The sequence below is a fragment of the Lingula anatina genome, chromosome 8 (assembly GCF_051362555.1).
Source record: "Lingula anatina isolate TDL-2025a chromosome 8, LinAna3.0, whole genome shotgun sequence".
Classification (NCBI taxonomy): domain Eukaryota; kingdom Metazoa; phylum Brachiopoda; class Lingulata; order Lingulida; family Lingulidae; genus Lingula; species Lingula anatina.
Window position 1 is genome coordinate 9,112,098 of NC_141774.1, and position 12,082 is coordinate 9,124,179.

Consider the following 12,082-nt stretch of genomic DNA (forward strand, 5'->3'; position numbering starts at 1 on the left):
TAATGTGTGAGTTAGTAAAAGATTGTAAATATTGGCATTTTTGATAGTATTCCACTTATGGCTTTCCTTACATAACATTGTACTTATTACAAAGTTACAGAGTAAGTTCTAATTTAGAGTAAACTGACACTTGCTTAGGTTGCACTTTGATCATAACAATTATAGCTGTGTTCTTGCTACTGTTTCATTTTGAAATTGATTCATACTGCAAAATATAATCCCTGCATAGTCCCATCTACTTGCTGCAGTGTTAAGATAAGGGAAAATAAAACCAGTATATACCATAATTTTAATTAAAATAAAAAAAAAATAACCTTGCCAAAGAAATAAGTATATTTCATTATTTAAGTTCCTCATAGAATACAAATGTTTAGTCTTGTTACAATAATAATTAATATAAAATGATTTTTTATTTCATCATAAATAATAACAGTAATAATAACTGAAAGTTTAAATGCATATCATTTTTTTCTGTATTTTCTCCTTTATGATGCACTCACACATACATTCACCCACAAACAAGATTATGTCTCTTTCCATCATATATTGCTCATAAGGAATTATTTTGGGTTTTGTTTTGGATAAAGAAGTATTTTGTATTTCTTATCACAATTGTTATGGCTGAAACTAAAATTGCATGCACTGTACAGTGAATTTCCTTCTATTTTCAGGAAACTGGTTTGTTTAATTTGAGTAAACAAATAGAAACATCTTATAATTCGCAATGAAATATATTTTAACCGTGGCTTGTACTTTTTAGTCACAAAACAGATTTTCTTTTCTTTTTTTTTTTTTTTCTTAAGTCAGTTTTAGGGATAATCATTGCCTTTCACTTTTTATTTAAATTTTTTGTGAGTTATCATGGATGTTTGTGTAACTTTCTATGATTAAAGTGTGCAATGTCAAGGTTCATACATGAACACTAATAACAAATTCAAGGATTTAATAAGAATTTTGAGACTAATTCAATTGCTTTTCAATGACTCTTTTAATGCAAATGAGGGCAATGTAAAGTCACTCATAAGTTTCTATAACAAAGAAAAGAGGAAGTAATATATCATTTAAATTAAATTTTATACACAGTGGTGATGAAACATTAAAAAATAGAAATTAAATAATGTCCAAAAAGGAATGTCTCCCCTTCCTGTGAATTACTGCCTTTATGCATCCAGGTTAAAAACTAAATTCAAGCACTTTTCAAGGTTCAAAATGATTGAATACACCTAAAATGAAATAATATTGGGTGTACCCAGCAACAGATTCATATTTCATGAATGTATACTGTGTCACCCACACACATTTTATACACACACACTACATGAATCTTTGTCAAGTTTTTGTAAGTCTCAGCTGCAGTGAAATAAAACAAGAACATGGGCACTTGTAAAGAATTTACATCTCATATGACAACTGTTGGTGAAAAAATCCAGAAGGAAAAAATGTTTTTAGTATTCAGTGAGTGTAAATTAGTAGATATGATATGAAACAAAAAATACCTGAAATTATTGAAAATGTGACTGAGTAATCATTAACCTAATGTATTATTATTATTATTATTATTATTATTATGTTTTTTTATTTATTAACAAAATCCTTTATTATCATTTTTTTACTGCTTATACTAGCCAACCTGTAGGTACATGTTCATTTGTACCAGTACAATGTGCATTTCATACTGACATTAAAAAATACTCACTCTTTATGGTAACAACAAAGGTGTACTGAAAAAATATTTTCACTTTTATACTAACACCCATTAATTAATCACAATTATCAATTTTATTTAAAAATAAAATGTTCATATTAAATTGAATGTCATTTTTGAAATATTGGGCCAACTTATTTGTGTGAATTAATTTTTGTTATTATTTGTGGCTTAACATGAAAATATCATTTATTAATTTTTCATCTTAAAAAAATCAGAGCAAACGTGAGTAGAAATCAAATATACTCACTCATATTTAATAACAACGTCTATATATTAAAATAAAAATTACATTTTTATATCTAACTGAATGGCATAGATATAGAGAGGAATTGTGTGAACTTATTTGTATGGCTTTGGTATCCTAAGACAGCATGAAATCCAAGCAAGTATCAAATTTGAACAATGTGGTGAGTGTTTATTATAAGCTACTTACTGTAGGAAAAATTCACACACGTTTTCATTGTAAATTTAATGAAATAAAGCGCATTTTGCTAACGGTAAACTTGGGGAATCCCAGCTGGGGAATCCCACAAGAGGAGCCAAGTCCGATTTCTGAGCTCGCATGTCGGAGGAAGCACATTCAAAACGAGTGGATTTTCCGACGAAAACTTGTAAGAAAATATAAAAAAACGTCTTTCTGAATAATTCTCAATACATTTCAAGATAGTTTTATGTATAGATAAGCGTTTTATCGCCGCAAAACACGGCAGTAAAATACGTCGATGCGGGTTATTCATGGACCAAACGTCACTTCCGGAAAGTTACGTGAAAAGTTACAAGAGTTTGTAAGTCCGAGACTTACAAGAGTTTTGAGAATACCGTGTAAGTCAAAGTTACAAATTCACGTAAATAGTTACAAATTGTTGTAAGTTACAAAGTTTTGAGAATACGGCCCCAGGGCCCCTGGCAATGAATAGTTGAACCCCAGGGGCCGTATTCTCAAAACTTTGTAACTTACAACAATTTGTAACTATTTACGTGAATTTGTATCTTAGACTTACACGGTATTCTCAAAACTCTTGTAAGTCTCGGACTTACAAACTCTTGTAACTTTTCACGTAACTTTCCGGAAGTGACGTTCGGTCCATGAATAACCCACATTGACGGATTTCACTGCCGTGCTTTGCGTCGATAAAACGCTTATCTAGACATAAAACTATCTTGAAATATATTAAAAAGTATTCAGAAAGACGTTTTCCAACATTTTCTTACAAGTTTTCGTCGGAAAACCCACTCATTTTGAATGTGCTTCCTCCGACATGCGAGCTCAGAAATCGGACTTGGCTCCTCTTGAGGGATTCCCCCAGCTGGGATTCCCCACGTTTACCGCTAGCAAAACGCGCTTTATTTCATTAAATTTACAATGAAAACGTGTGTGAATATATCCTACAGTAAGTAGCTTATAATAAACACTCACCACATTGTTCAAATTTGATACTTGCTTGGATTCCATGCTGTCTTAGGATACCAAAGCCATACAAACAAGTTCACACAATTCCTCTCTATATATGCATGCCATTCAGTTAGACATAAAAGTGTAATTTTTATTTTAATATATAAACTTTGTTATTAAATATGAGTGAGTACATTTGTTTTTCTATTCACGTTTGCTGTGATTTTTTTATGATGAAGAGTTAGTAAATGATATTTTCATGTTAAGCCACAAATAATAACACAAATTAATTCACACAAATAAGTTGGCCCAACTTTTCAAAAATTACATTCAATTTAATATGAACATGTTATTTTAAAATAAAATTGATAATTGTGATTAATTAATGGGTGTTGGTATAAAAGTGAAAATATTTTTCCAGTACACCTTTGTTGTTACCATAAAGAGTGAGTATTTTTTTTTCATGTCAGTATGAAATGCACATTGTACTGGTACAAATGAACATGTACCTACAGGTTGGCCAGTATAAGCAGTAAAAAAATGAAAATAAAGGATTTTGTAAATAAGTAAAAACATAATAATAATAATAATAATAATAATAATAATAATAAATTTGGTCAATGATTTCTCAGTCACATTTTCAATAATTTCAGGTATTTTTTGTTTCATATCATATCTACTAATCTACTAATATTCTTACTACTATTATCTACTAATATTCTTTCCTTCTGGATTTTTTCACCAATAGTTGTCATATGAGATGTAAATTCTTTACAAGTGCCCATGTTCTTGTTTTATTTCACTGCAGCTGAGACTTACAAAAACTTGACAAAGATTCATGTAGTGTGTGTGTATAAAATGTGTGTGGGTGACACAGTATACATTCATGAAATATGAATCTGTTGCTGGGTACACCCAAAATTATTTCATTTTAGGTGTATTCAATCATTTTGAACCTTGAAAAGTGCTTGAATTTAGTTTTTAACCTGGATGCATAAAGGTAGTTATTCACAGGAAGGGGAGATATTCCTTTTTGGACATTATTTAATTTCTATTTTTTTAATGTTTCATCACCAGTGTGTATAAAATTTAATTTAAATGATATATTACTTCCTCTTTTCTTTGTTATAGAAACTTATGAGTGACTTTACATTGCCCTCATTTGCATTAAAAGAGTCATTGAAAAGCAATTGAATTAGTCTCAAAATTCTTATTAAATCCTTGAATTTGTTATTAGTGTTCATGTATGAACCTTGACATTGCACACTTAAATCATAGAAAGTTACACAAACATCCATGATAACTCACAAAAATTTAAATTAAAAAGTGAAAGGCAATGATTATCCCTAAAACTGACTTAAGAAAAAAAAAAGAAAAGAAAATCTGTTTTGTGACTAAAAAGTACAAGCCACGGTTAAAATATATTTCATTGTGAATTATAAGATGTTTCTATTTGTTTACTCAAATTAAACAAACCAGTTTCCTGAAAATAGAAGGAAATTCACTGTACAGTGCATGCAATTTTAGTTTCAGCCATAACAATTGTGATAAGAAATACAAAATACTTCTTTATCCAAAACAAAACCCAAAATAATTCCTTATGAGCAGTATATGATGGAAAGAGACAAAATCTTGTTTGTGGATGAATGTATGTTTGAGTGCATCATAAAGGAGAAAATACAGAAAAAAAAAAATGATATGCATTTAAACTTTCAGTTATTATTACTGTTATTATTTATGATGAAATAAATAATCATTTTATATTCATTATTATTGTAACAAGACTAAACATTTGTATTCTATGAGGAACTTAAATAATGAAATATACTTATTTCTTTGGCAAGAAGTTTTTTTTATTTTAATTAAAATTATGGTAAATACTGGTTTTATTTTCCCTTATCTTAACACTGCAGCAAGTAGATGGGACTCTGCAGGAATTATATTTTGCAGTATGAATCAATTTCAAAATGAAACAGTAGCAAGAAAACAGCTATAATTGTTATGATCAAATGCAACCTAAGCAAGTGTCAGTTTACTCTAAATTAGAACTTACTCTGTAACTTTGTAATAAGTACAATGTTATGTAAGGAAAGCCATAAGTGGAATACTATCCAAAATGCCAATATTTACAATCTTTTACTAACTCACACATTACTAGTAGGTCTTTTTTTTGGTATTTAAAACAGTTTAAGTCATTTGTTTTTTCCATCAGTGATGATTACCTCATTATTTGAACTGGATATCCTTTATTTAAATGGATAAACCGAGCCTTTTAAATTAGTTAAAATACTGTTTAAATATCTAAAATCATTCGAAAGTAGATGATAAGACATAATCATCACTGAATGCTCCCAATCCATTATTATTTTTAAAAAACCTACAAGATAAAGTTAATGAAACTTATGCATATTTTTAAATGCAGTCATCAGCTGATCGAGGTCACCACGTCGCCGAAAGGGGGTCAACATTTGCAACATTTTTTTCTACTTGTTTCAAATCATTTGGCAGGCTCTCGATACTTTTTGATACATGTTGTACAGCATATCATTTTAAAGCATTTGAAACGGACTTTTTAGTTATATAGAAGACATATATTTTCTCTGCCACATGTATGGAATAGAGGCATAAGAATCCAAGTCAAAGAATCGACAATAAAAATGGCGATTTTCAGATACACCTCCACGACAAATTACCACAGGATATTTGTAAACAATATAATTACAGCAAACATTATACATCAGTCGAAAGCCAATTTTCTTCCGAACAAAACCACATCTATTAAACTTGGTGTTTTGGTATAATTTTGATTTATTCACTGACTAAACATGTATCTGCATCCTAAAAAAGTCGGAAGCTTCAGAAACTGAAATTCAACCGTCGTTCGATTGATTAATCTTGACTAACAACTAAAGTGTTTTATATCGCCAAAAAGCTCATTAACTTGGCTTTCTCACAACACTAGTAATTCTCTCACATTTTTTAAAAAGTATCAGTTTTCATTTTAGTTTAAAAATTCGGACACCCTGCCAAACTGCCATGTTGCCATCGCGCGATCGATAGAAACGTATTTTTCTCATCTAAATCGTTAACTTTAGGCAACTAACCTGAAATATCCGAAAGGCTAACCTTTCTCGCTGATAATAAAACATCCAAGGTTAAATAATTTTACTTGCTGTCAAAAATATCCGACAATAAACACGAGCATAAAATTCCCGCAGACAACACTTTCTTCCCGACTTTTCACCAAGTGCGCATGCGTACAACTTTTTGTAGCGACTTACAACAGCTCGGAAGCAGTTGTAAATTTACGTGCATATTTACAAGAGTTTGTAACTTACAAACCTTCGAGAATACCAACTTACGTGAACGATCGGACTTACGTGAAAAGTTACAAGAATTTGTAAGTTACAACCTTTCGAGAATACGGCCCCAGGGCCCCTGGCAATGTATAGTTGAACCCTAAGGATAACTTGACCCAGCATAGTTCTCATGGTTACCTGGTGAGGTCAGGATATGGACTAAGATGAATGGCTAGTTCTTTGTCCTGCACTGGACAACTGACCACTCCCAAAATGTGAGTGGATATATACTTATAAGTGAATGTTTTTAGGCTTAGTAACAGAATACTAAGTGTACAGCCACGCTGGTGTCCTACCCTCAGAAAATATATTAGTTGGCTGATCATCGACTTTTCCTTTCCTTTACCTTTAAGAATTATTAAATCCAAGTAAATGAAATCCTTTTAAAGTTCAAACTAAGACCAGAGAATTTTTTTCTCTGCAGCTTAGTAATTAGCAACTGTAGGGTAAAGTTTCAAAAAAGGAAAACCTTTCTTTAAAAAGAATGAAAGTTGGTTTTAACTTTGTAACTTTGAAACCAGAAATTTGGGTTTTTTCAAATAAAGACAGATGGATAATAGTTGATTGAAATAAAGTTCGTATTGGGCTAAGATATAACCCCTTATTTTTTCATATGTATAATTTTATTTTTTTTATAAAAAAACCTGCACAGAATATTTCATTCAAATACGCTTTATTCGGAGTCAAAACAGACTGAAAATAGCCGTTTTAAAATTAATATGTATTCTGTTATCATTACTTTTTAAACTAGAGCCCTTGGTGTCTGATAGTAATGGCAGTAGCCTACAATCAACTGGCATTGAGAAGATGACCAAAGAATTTGACCACTAGTCAGTGCTGAGCATTCTTGACCAAAATCAAAACTGAGCTGATAAAAAAAAAAACAGATTTAAAATAAAGAAAGAGTCACCTCCCCAAGTCCCCTAGCTTGACGATGTCTGGATTATGTTGTCCAAATTTTGGTGCATGAAGGAAAAAAAACAACATATCTATGGATATCTAAAATCTCAAAGGCAAATGTTGACAGAGTTCACCGTGGATGTTTAACTCACACACTGTTTTTGTATTCCCATTTTTGAGAAAAAAGAAAAAGTTTACCCTCTGTGTGGTAATGAGTGAAGGATACGAAAGGTAGTTCTAAAATATAGTGATTTAAATATTTGTAAAAAAAATATGATAGCATTTAAGTTACATAAGAAGTCTTATCTTTGCAACTAAACCCAACCAAACGTCACCTTTCAGTTTCATATAGCATAACTGAAAGGAATATGTAAAAGAATCTTCTCATACTTCCTGATAATGATATCTGTACTTATATTTTCTGCTTTCTTTCTCACCTAAATATAACCCTCATTGGTTTTTTCGCCAGCCCTGATTTGAATATTTATGCTATTATTCGTGCAGCAGTTATGTGTCATACATTACTACGTCATTTGGCAGACTTTTTAGAACTGGGGGCGCATTAAAATAAGCCAAATTTTAAGACAAGGAATTTAAAGAGGGTGCAGCTATTCTTTGGCTTTATTCTTTGACATGCTGACTTAATTTGATTCTTATAAGAAACTTGTAGAAATGTTTTACATGTGTTACAGGGAATCTCCACACGTTTCACATGTTCACTTTTAGAAAGTTAAAAAAGAAAAGAATGTATTGTAAAAATTTTGTTGGAAATTTATTTTGCAACATTTTGGATGAATGACATTTCCTTACCACTTTTTTCAATTCCAAAAAGTAGTCTTAATTCTTCTGATTAAATTTAACTATAAGAAATGATATCAGTAATTTGTAAAAAAATAATGAAAAAAAAATAATTAATCAAATTAAATAATGCAACATTTGTGGTTATATGTGTCTCTTATTTAAAATAATATCATGTCATTTTTATTTCAATTTTCTGTGCAACTATTTCTTCTTTATACGAGGATAAAAAACTCATGACCAAACTGTTTTAGTTTTTAAAACAATATATAGACATTGGTAAAATAGTATAATATAAAATGTGAATTTCAAAGCAATTCTGCTAAGTTATAATTAAAGACAATTCACGAAATAAAACAAGCTAAAAACAAATATAAAATGCACATCTTTGAAGTCAATCAATATTTCTCAAATTTTGTATTTATAATAATTTTGTAAATCAGATTTTTTTCTGTTCACTGAATTACAAAGTGAAATTTAAGTCACATTCTTCTGTAAAGTTTAAATAAAATTTTAATGAGGTGTATATAATTATAGGCGTATACCTCCATTGCCTGTACATTTTTTTTTACTTTTTAATTTTCTATTTATAATAAAATAATTTTCTGATATATACTTTTCTATAAAAAAGTGAAATAAGTCAAAGTGCATGATTCACCTTTATTTGCAACAAAAGGGAAAAGGAAAATATACTGCATTGATTGGCTTAAAAAATGCTCTTTAAAAAATGATAAAATTAATTTGGATCCCAAAAATGTGCATGAAAATCCACCATTTTTTCTCTCTTACATGATAGATCCCTAATGTAAAAATATATATTCATCAACTATTTTTTCTCATTCTCTTTTTACTGTTGAATATAGGAATGCTTACTGCATGCAAAATCTACCAAAGCGACTCGATCAGGCCATTTCTAAACACACTTTCATTTCACATTAGCTAATAAGATATTTTCATTTCTCATATAAAGCTTTTCGCTTATTAGTATACAACTCAATATCGATCGTCTTCAAGAATTACAGGAATTCTAACGGTTACGTGTTCGGCGCAGCGCAAGCCGACCGGCTCATCAAATTACTCGGACATTGCCGCTCAGGCAATATCCCGATGCAACATAAAAAGATAGAGGGACTGAAGATCTATCTTTTTTGGGTTTTAAAACATATACCACTTTATTATCGATTCTTCTCGGGCTAATTTTGTTACCTAATAAACTGGGAAGGTAATTTAAAAAATACCACCATGAAGCAATCAACGTAAAAGAGCAAAGGTCGCTTGCCCTTCGCCCTCCCCGTAAACAAACTGGCCACAAAAAATGCCGACAGCGCCGGTGTATTTTCTCTGCATACTCCAAAATTCGCCCAAGAATAATGCCCAAATTCTACAGTTAGTGAGAAAAGGTACTGACGTAACATATAATATCTGCAAAAGAAAAGCTGGTGAGTATTTGAAGTAGAAAACGGACACAAACCTTGCTTTCTTTTCGATCTTCCTCCTTGCTGAAATTCAATTAGGTGCTTGGATGATGGGAAATTTCATTCATAAATGGGTCAGTCGCATGCGCACACGGACACCGGATATCCCACGCGTTTTTCTCACGTGCTCACGTAATTTTAATTTGGGTGACAAAGAGAGCAATATCTTCAAGCCTCACGAAAATTATCCTTTACAGATCAAAAACGTGTGCCAATTATTTTTAAAAAATCATAGCCAGTATTTGTTTCAATTTCATATTCTAGTGGTCAAATTTTTGGAGATTTTTCTTATCTTTTGAAGAACGTAATCGACAGGTGGGCTATTTATTCTCATAGGAGTTACGTAACCGCAAACATGCCACGCCGCCAGCTTATCTACATCGGCATATTGCCTCGCATAAAGAAGTAATGAAATATGAGTGAGGGCCGATGTTAAGTGATTCTGAAAGAAGCGCAGCGCGGTGCTAAATTCGCCAATTACCATTTATTTATTTATTTATTTATTTATTTATTTATATTCATATGCATTTTTATTTTCGGCTTAAGTAACTAGCTCGTTTGTTAACTTAAAAGTAGGCCCTAACACAGTGATTCTAAACTCGTGCGTGCGCGAGGAAGTGTAAATTAATTTTAAGTGTGTGCGAGAGCATGTGTTCACGAGAAAAAGAGAGAGAGAGAGAAGCAGTGTGAGAATATCGTTGTTTAGCAACCAGAAATGTATTAGACCCGTTTTGTGTTTTCCCAATCATTACATCACGTTCTCAGCACCCCCCCCCCAACTCTCCTCCCCTGAGTACTTGTCCAGCATCGCGAAAAAAGGAATTACTTTAGTTGCTATCTGTAAAAGTTACATAACGCGGTAACAGAGCAAACATCGGTATTTAGATTGCTATTGAAGTTTAAGTGTCAATACAGGCATGGCAATCGATAGCACGGCGTGATGGCACCAACAGCAGAAAAACAAGTTCTTACGAAAGCAGAAAGCAGTTATGTGTTACAGTTTAGACATCACGACAGCGGACGTGTAGACAGGGGGTTCTGGGGGTTTTCATAAAAACGCACCTTTTTGTTGTTATGATTAAGAAGTTGCCTCCTATTCTCCTCTTAGACGAATTTAACATCCTAAATATGATTTGGATGTGGAAACGAATTAGCAACAGTAAAACCAAATCAGTAATAAAGCCTCCCCTTCTCTTAAAGTAGGCCTAATCTTTATATTTTTAGCTCTTTGTTCGTCTGTCTTTTTTTTTTAATTTTTGCACTCAAAATTTTTTTGTAGCTCCTTAAATACATTTGCACAAAAGTAATAGACCTAGGTCTACCCAAAAAGTCTTTCTATTTATTTTTTATTCACCTAATTTCATCTGCTTTCACTTTATTTTGTTGCTCTTAAATATTATCTAATTTCACTTCACTTTATTTTATCAAATTTGATCAAGCTATCCAGTTTCAGTGAAACGCAGGGTAATCAGAGAAGAATGCACTTAACAATTCACTTCTTTTGCCCCAGGATACCACAAGAGGGGGTGGATAGGGCCTACAGTTTCCAGAAAAAATCAACGCACACTCGCTACGAATAATTTTTAGAAAGATTTTGTATTAACGCGCATTTCGGAGCAAGGGTATACGTCACATGGAACGATGGGGAGAAGGGCGACGTTTTTCCAATGACCGGGGGTTAAAAAATAAACGGAGGGTGAACAAGGGTCACATATCCTCCCCGGAGTCGCCTTTTTGCATTCACGCTGCATTTGCCCTTGACGACCGCTGGTAACTCTGTACAATTTGCCTAATAGGCATTTACGCATATTTAGCAGACGATCGATAGGACACAGCGTTTCTCACAAAAAAATCGTAAGAATTACGTCACGCTGACTCGGTTAACAGATGTTGCGTAAGTTTACATAGAAACGCGCGTGCCACGGAGACAATTACGAAAGAAGAGAAAGTATTGATTGCTTTTTCAGGCGCAGATGTGCTTTTCCTAGAATTTTTCAATTATGACGTCACGCTGGTTCCCGGATCGGTTATCGTTTTTGGCTTGAAATTGTTGTATTGCTCCTTCTTTCTTTCTTTTTTCTTGTTTCTTTATTCCTTTAATTTTTCTTAACCAAAAAAAAATTTCCCTTGCTATTTTTTCTCATTGCCTACCTTTCCCATTTACTTTTTTCACTGACTTAATTGTGAGAATCTTCCATGTAACCTGATTTGAGTCCCGGAAAAAAATCTGCCTTAGATCACTTTTAAGTCACACAATATTTTGATAAATTTTGCGAACCAAAGGAATTTACAAAAAATATTTTTAAAAACTTGCTATAGTATGGCATTTAAAAAAGAAAATGTCAAAGGAAAAAAAAAAGAAGAGGGGCTGACAATTTAGCACTTACAATTTGTCTCAACAGAATACTTCAACAATTTTTTGTACGGTGACATTAACATGCCCAGCATT

The 12,082-nt window shown here is 32.0% G+C and overlaps 1 protein-coding gene across 4 annotated transcripts in view; it reads right to left on the reverse strand.

Annotated features, from left to right (window-relative positions):
- Positions 1 to 9,752, reverse strand: part of LOC106180990 (uncharacterized) — a 120,754-nt gene extending 111,002 nt beyond the window's left edge. For 2 of the 4 annotated variants that reach the window (XM_013565213.2, XM_013565212.2), the window contains exon 1: positions 9,630 to 9,752. The gene's annotated coding sequence lies outside the window, so the exon portion shown is untranslated. The remainder of the gene's footprint in view (positions 1 to 9,629) is intronic. The other 2 variants (XM_013565217.2, XM_086994700.1) reach the window with 2 other exon arrangements.
- Between the last annotated feature and the right edge of the window lie 2,330 nt (positions 9,753 to 12,082).